The sequence below is a fragment of the Belonocnema kinseyi genome, chromosome 4 (genome assembly GCF_010883055.1).
Source record: "Belonocnema kinseyi isolate 2016_QV_RU_SX_M_011 chromosome 4, B_treatae_v1, whole genome shotgun sequence".
Classification (NCBI taxonomy): Eukaryota; Metazoa; Arthropoda; class Insecta; order Hymenoptera; family Cynipidae; genus Belonocnema; species Belonocnema kinseyi.
The window spans coordinates 121,168,665-121,176,818 of record NC_046660.1 but is presented as its reverse complement, the minus strand read 5'-3'; the positions used below and the strand labels follow the sequence as shown (position 1 = coordinate 121,176,818).

The following is an 8,154-nucleotide window of genomic DNA, read 5'->3' as shown; positions in this document are numbered from 1 at the left end:
AAAAAAAAATCTTTAAAGATAAATAGCTGTGTAAATAATATAAGAATTATTTCTGGAATAAAAAATACCTGTTTCGATTATTGCAAAGTAAGCGGTAACGTATGTTATAATACCACAAATTATACATCGTAGGCTTAGCACAATAGCGTATACCCTATTCGTAAAAAAAGGAAAATATCTTAAGAAGGTGCATATTCAAGAAAAGTGACAAAAACGTATCTGAGTAGAAACATTCTTGCTTCTTTTTGTAATTTGGTACGATATTGCTCTAGCACGATGGCAGAATAAATATTATTAACTCAAAGATAAAAGAAGAATATAATAAATTATTTTTTATTTTAAGACGCTTAGTATACAATTTACACAATAATACATAACCTTTTTGCATTAAACAAATGTAAATGCTTAAGAACGTGTCAATATAAACATAATACATTTTACAAACAAGATTTTATGTCGAATAAGGAATTCTTTTTTATCGATAGTGAAACCCGTGAAAACTCCGGCATCAGCACTGTTGTGAACACCAGCGATTGATATTTCAATCCTTCTGCAACAGAACACATTTCAATTTCCTACATCCGATTAACTTGTAGAATGATTTTTTTGGTTTTAATAATGTAATTGATGTCTATTACATGTTACAAATTTCATTTACTTAATTATGTTTTTTAAGTAACGTTATAAAAGATGTTATTTTAATTAATTCTAAATTTGATCAAAAACGAATTTGGACGAATCGTGAATTATCGATTGATACAATTTCAAAAAAACCCGTAAACTTAAAAATAACGTATAAATTACTTTTCAGTTCAAAAATTTGGCAGCGGTGGGATTCGAACCCACGCCTCCGAAGAGACTGGTGCCTTAAACCAGCGCCTTAGACCGCTCGGCCACGCTACCAGATACTTTCCGCCAGTCAAATTCCATACCAATCACATTCCGCGCACGGAAGTTAAATAAGCCTAAGGGTACTTTCCAGAAATTTGATCACGTTAAATCCCGCTAATTTTACACTTTTTTAAATCTTATGAGACTTTGTTTAGAAAATAAAAATAAGTACGCAAAATGTTAAGAATACACAGAAATAACGAAAGATAAAGTTTACATCGATTTCAGGTAAAAGATTCACCGCAACAAAACTAAACTTTGTCAGATAAACTTTACCTGAATCGAAGATAATTTCCGATTTTTAACCTTGCCTGGATAATCTTTCGTCTTATAAGCGCACCATTTTTATTCGAGATGTAGCAAAAATTACCACGCCAGCGCTGTCTATCGTCGTTTAACTTAATTAAATTGTAGAAAAATGGGGATTCCCATCTGTCAGTTGCTTTTTGCGCTTTTTGCTAAATGGTAATAAGTAAGTTCTAATTCGTCTACAATAGTGTAATCTATTTCGGAGGAGATATATCAGTAAGAACAATTCTTGTTGTGATTTTCTGTTGTTTATTCTACATGTTTTACCGAAATATGCTCACTTCAGCGTAACGCAGTCGGCGACTTAAAACTAATTTTCCTAACCTCAGTGTCACTTTCGTCGAAATATGTTGAATTATCAACCGTTGCAGGTCTTACCTGCAAAAAATTTTATGATTTGTTTCTTTCTGTGTTGTTTAAAATCTGGTGCCCCGATTTATAGCTTGAATTTCCTCATACTTTGCCATTTTCCCATTGCTGCTAAGGACACCGTAGCAGATGAGAGCTTTTATTCCATCGTAGGATAAACTTTCGCCAAATAGCATGTAAACTTTAACAGCGAGAAATTGTACAAGCAACAAAATTTAACTTTAGATTTTTCTGTCTAGGGTTTAATATTTTGGAGTTAAGGACTTTAAAAATCACTTCACGGTCTGCCTCTCAAGTTGTTTTTCCCTACATACGGTTTTCTTATTTTAGGTGAAAACTACCCGTGTGGAAAGATTCCGCAGAAAGTGCTCCACGGAAATTCGACGGAAATTCCGTTGAATTTCCGTAGAAATTCGACTAACTTTCCGTCTGCGATTGTGTAAAAAATACATCTCCCTCGAGGAAGTTGAGTGCTAAATGCACTTTGGAGGAAACCAGCCAAATTCTTCCATGATCCGTCACTATACAATAACCTCCAAGTGCACCAGGTGTAAAAAAAATACATCTCCCTCGAGGAGTTTGCACTCTGAGTGAACCTTGGAGACAAACAAAAAAAGTTTTGTTATGACTAGTCATGAGACAATAACCTCCAAGTGCATCAGGTGTGAAAAATACATCCCCTCGAGGATTTTGAATTTTAAGTGAACCTTGGAAGCAACCAACCAAATTTTTGTCATGACTCGTCATGAGACAATAACCTCCAAGTGCACCACATGTAAAAAATACGTCTCCTCCGAGTAAGTCTCAGTGAACCTTGAAAGCAGTCCACAAAATTTGTTTATGATACGCCACTTCACAATAACTTTCAAGTGCACCAACTCAACTTCCTCGACGGTGACGTATTTTTTATACCTGGTGCACGTGGTGGTTATTGTATAGTAACGGATCATGAGAAAACTTGATCATGAAAAAATTTGGTTGGTTGCCTCCAAGGTTCACTTGGAATTCAAATTTCTCGAGGGAGATATATTTTTTACACCTAGTGCACTTGGTGGTTATTGTATAGTGACTGATCATGAACAAATTTGGTTGGTTGCGTCCAAGGTTCATTTACAATGCAGCTTCCTCGAGGTAGATGTATTTTTTACACGTGGTGCACTTGGAGGTTATTGTATAGTGACAGATCATGAAAAAATTGGGTTGGTTTCCTCCAAGGTTCACTTAGAATTCAACTTCCTCGAAGGAGATGTATTTTGTACAGCTGGTGCACTTGGAGATTATTGTCTCATGACGAGTCATGACAAAACTTTGGTTAGTTGCCTTCAAGATTCACTCAGAATTCAAATTTCTCGAGGGAAATGTATTTTTTACACCTGGTGAACTTGGGGGGGGGGGGGTTATTGTATAGTGACTGATCATGAACAAAATTGGTTTGCTGTCTCTAAGGTTTATTTACAACTCAACTTCCTCGAGGAAGAAATATTTTTTGCACCTGGTGCAAACTAAATTTGTTGGGACGACGCGTTGACCTGGGGTAGCGTTACTGATAGCAAAATTTTATAGAAACTTCTAGAGTCCATTACAGGCTGTGAATTGTAGACGGAACGTTAGTAGAATTTCTACGGAAATTCAACGGAATTTCCAAACGGAGTTTACCCAGTGAAATTCCAGAGCAGGATATTGACATTTTTTGGAAAAAGCGATTGTTGTAAACAAATTAGCAATATAAGTAAATTAAAGGTTGCATACAGGTTCGTAACATGATCTATTTATTGAATCCTTTTTCATATCTTCATCTTTATATTTCTGCCGTAGGAGACTTTTTCATTAATTTAAAGTCGATCAATTTTTTGTTAAATTTTACATTATGCTATATGCAGAAGATACTCTATAAAGCGTAAGCGTTCCCACCTTTTAATTGACATATATTGCAAGTTGGCTTATAACAATAACATTTTTCATGAAATTTCAATTTATTTTCTGGAATAACATGGGTAAACTAATGGGTAGTTACCAAAAATGTACCTCAAGCTAAGGCTGTACTCAGGAAGGGGCAGTTGGCCAGGGTTTGCCCGCTTACCTCTGAAAATTCTTGAAAAATGTACATATTGGGTACGAACGTGACCTTGAAATTAAGCGGATATGACAGGCAGCGTCCGCGGCGGCCAAAGCCTGAAATTCCCACTGGATAGAAATTTGAGATTTACACAAGTTAGCACGTGTGAAAGGGTTTTAAATATAATAAATAAATTGATGATTACTTTGAAAACGTATGTGACATTTTGCAAAACGAAACTAAATAATAGAGGAAACTTTCTTGCAAAAAGATTTAGTGAAAAAACTGTCTTTTTATTTCAGTTAAACCCGTTCTAGTTTCGTTATTTGTTATGAACATAACCATAAAAATTTCCGTTAAAATGTCAAACAAGCGGATTGATCTTGTATATTTTAATTAGAAAAGGATTTTAAGCTAAAAGTTATTCTATCGATTTTCATTCTGAAACATTGAATAGGGGAAAAAGTTTAGTATTAATTCATGTGATAAGGGGGCAGAAGTGAAAGTTAAGGAAATAAGCCAAATTAAGTGCAGCGTTATCAGTTTAACGTCTGTTAGTTCTCTCCATCACGACGTTAAATTACAGGTGTTTATTAAATAACAAATATATTGTAATTCAAAGAGATGCATTAGAGAGATTTAGAATTATAAATTACCTAACATTTTCTTTATGTTAAAAGTATTTATAAATTACAAATGAGATACGGGACACTCACTATGAAAAATTCGAATAAATAATGAGAAGTAGGTTTGCTCAAAATTTTCCTTTTGATAAGTATTGCTATTTGGTAAATTTACCATTATAGATACTTTGTATTTTTAAGCTTTTAGTAAACATTTACTCTAACTTTATGAACTTAAAAATCAAAATGTGCCACACGCATCTTAGGAAATGAAAATAACACTCGTATTTTTATCCGGAATTGTGTAATTTGTACACTACACTGTGAGAAAAAATTCGTAGAACGTCACACCGAAGTGCGAAGTTGTAGTGATACGGTCCGATATTTTGATGCGAAAAAGCATTTCTTCTACTAAAATACACTTCTCCGGTGTGAAGTTGATAAATTTACGAACTCTTAACTTCCCAGTGTTGAAAATACTAACGAATCACACCGAGCAGATGTGAAAGTTTCAATCTAAACTTAAAGTTTCACTGGAAAGTGTGAAATCAAACATTAAGACGGAGCGATAATTGTACATTTTGATACGTGTTTGAGAGGTGATTATTTAGCGAATAAGACGTTTTCCGCACTAGCGAATTTAACAAATTTTATTATATGAAGAAATATCTTGTGTTTTTAAAAGGAGAAAACCATTCTAAAATTACCTTTTTGTATAGTATCTTAATAATTAAAGAACATGTTTAGAATATTTTCCTTGATTTTGCCCTAGGCTCAAACATTGTACAAAAAACCGTCATGAACTTTCATATGAAAACTATACTCTGTATACATTAATTTAAAAAATGAAAAATAATAATAATTTTATAAATATTCCTGAATTTTATTTTAATATGTTTCTTAGGGAATAGATTTCAGAAATAAAATTATAAAAATATCTCCATTAGTTAGTAAAACACTATGTAAAATCGCCTTTCAAATTATACAAAAAAAATTCCAAAAATGTTAAAAAACGGTTGTACAGATTTGGCTTTAACCTTATGGACCAGTTTCAGAAATATATATTTCTTTTATCGCTTTTCAGCTATATCAGAAAAATTTTCACAACAATTTTATCAAATGATAAGTCTATTGTACTTAAGGAAAAAATGAAAATCTTTAATCAATTATGAAGGTTTAATTTACGCCAGTTCCTTTACTATTCACACTTGAGAATTGAGGAATCTCTTTTTCGCAAACAAAAAGTGTGACGTTTTTCGACTTTTATTATAATTTATTGATTTTACATATATATCTATTCTATCTTATCAAAATTAAATACAAAAATCTTAAATTTTAAGTGCATTTTAACACTACAATTCTTAAATGATTCCAATGTTTAGAAATAATTTGAAGAATTTCATATGTACTTAAAATTAACTTTTTTTCAATTGCATAGAACTTGTTCTAAGTAAACAAATTATATCTTTAAGCATACAGGGATGTTTCTTCTTTTTAAATTTTTCAGAATTTATTTCATTACTTATTTTTATTGAAAATAATTGGATCTCTTGGGATTAAAAGCGGGGATTCAGCCTGAGAAAAATGTGCTGAAAGTAATTTTTTTTTAAAATCATTAGAATTTTATTTTTATAGACTGACAATTGTACACAACTTCCAAGCGCATCCTTTTTTTCTTCTACAAGAATATTTAGATTGTTCTGTTTTTTAAATAAGTTTATCCTACGTTCTGAAACTCTTCTAAAATTTAAATTTTTTTTGGATTTCATTAATTCTACTGAATATTTCTTGAATTTATTCGATCATTTAAATTTTTTATAATTTTCAATCATAGTGAATTGAAACATTCTGCATTAAAAACCTGCAACGCTCTTATTCGAAATTTTAGGAAATCGTTTAATGTGTTTAAAAGTCTTCTTTAATTTTATTTAAAGTTCATTTTTCAAAATAAAAAATCATTACAAATTTTCACACAAATATTAGGAAAATAATTCTTTTTTTTAAATCTTGACAGAGCTTCTAATCTTATCTTTAAAAATTATTCAAATTTTTACTGATTTTTTTATACTCTGTAAATTTAAAAAAATTGCCTTCAAACTTTTTTTAGATACTTTGATAATTTTTGAAATCGTTTTTAATGTTTTGAAATGTTTTAAAATAATCTCCTGAAATTAATTTTCGGCAATAAAAAATTTACTTTAATTATTGCTAGGAACCTAAAAGAATTTTTTTCATTTCCGAGAAACCTTACAAAATTAAACAAAAAAAAACTTCACAAGTTTTATTTATTTTCAAATCGTTTCAAAATTCTGAAATATCTGTTAAACTTACGTAAATTTGAAAGCACATTTTGTAAACCAACATAAACTTTTAAAAAATTGTGAAACAAATTTGCGCAAGAAGGTTTAATAAGAATTAACTTTCTTATATTTTTCTATAATGATATGACATAGCAAAATTGCATTAACTTTCATTCTCTTGACACCCTGAAAAATTCAGTTTATTTAAAAACTCCTAATAGCCAGTTAGCCACCGAAAACGAATCGTGAAGTTGGGTTCTTGCTCGTGCATTTTCGGCTCTGCACGAGGCTGGCCTACGCAACATTTAACACCAGAACGATGCAAGAAATATCAATATATTCCGAGATCCCACTGTGTTTTTCGAAGATGAGAACTGATCGTGATAAAAGTTAGTGTAAATGAAAGTTGACACGTAGGCGATTAAGAAACTGCCCGCCTGCTAGTTCCAAGTCGGCCATAGGTGCGATAAAATTGGACTTTTATCGGCAAATTTATTCAATAATCACCTAATATGTCTGAACGCAATAAAATCTGTACCACATTGTAGGTGTTAATTAGTGCTTTCAGAAAATGTGTGTCTGCCACCCTCCACCTGCTCAAGAACCCCTGGTAGACATGCCTAAAGGGCGTGATTGCAGGTAACTTTTAGTGTATTCTTAGGAACGCGATAAGACAAAAACTAAATAAAAGGTGAAAGCCCTCTGTACACGAGAAACTCAGTCTGCCAAGGCTCAAGGTTACAGAAAGATGCTGCAGACGAATTTCTTTGCCGCGGTGTGGTGCAACGCGGAAGGCGGCTGAGCCTCATTGGAAACTGTAAAAGGATCCATTACTACAAATTCCCTCAGTAGGTGGCGAACACTTGTGAATGTATAGACCCTTTTAAACAATACCATAATGCTATGAGCATACAGTAGCAATTTTATTCAGTGGGACTCGAGGTACGTTTCTAAATTTGATTCTAAAAGGAAAGTTGACATTTGGCCTCGGAATGCTTATTTTTAACTATCCAGTTAGAATGTGATGATAATTTCTGACATTCAAGTAAATTAATTCTTAAAAGATATTATTATTGTTGTTTATAATTTTTTCACCCTGAAGTAATGCTACGCAATTATAACGCAAACACTTTATAATACATAACGGATTAAGTTTTAATCCTAATTATAGGAATAAATACAGTTATGCATGAATTTGTATACATAAATTCTATATACTACTGTTAAAATGTAAATTTTTTTGATATTAAACTTACAAATTATAAATATTATTGGTTCAAAATTTTTATTTTAATTCAATTTCAGTATTATAATGAACCTTGGTTTTTAGTTCGCACCAGATTTTAAAAGGTTACAAAATATTTAAAGGCATTTTAACTTTTCACAAAGATAAGCTTAGAAGACTTCAAATTATTTCGCATTAATTTCCAAAACATTTCAAATATTTCATAAGGATTCCAAGGAATTTAAAGATTTAAAAAATTTGCATATAGTTTTTTATACAAGCGAATAAAAGTAAAATATCGCTGTTCTAAATAAATTCCGAATATTTATGTATATATACATACATTCATACATACATACATGCATTCAAACATACAAACAT

The 8,154-nt window shown here is 31.5% G+C and overlaps 1 non-coding gene across 1 annotated transcript; it reads right to left on the bottom strand.

Annotated features, from left to right (window-relative positions):
* Nucleotides 1-821: 821 nt before the first annotated feature.
* Nucleotides 822-903, bottom strand: Trnal-aag. The gene has a single exon. It is a non-coding gene; the product is annotated as a tRNA-Leu (tRNA).
* Between the last annotated feature and the right edge of the window lie 7,251 nt (nucleotides 904-8,154).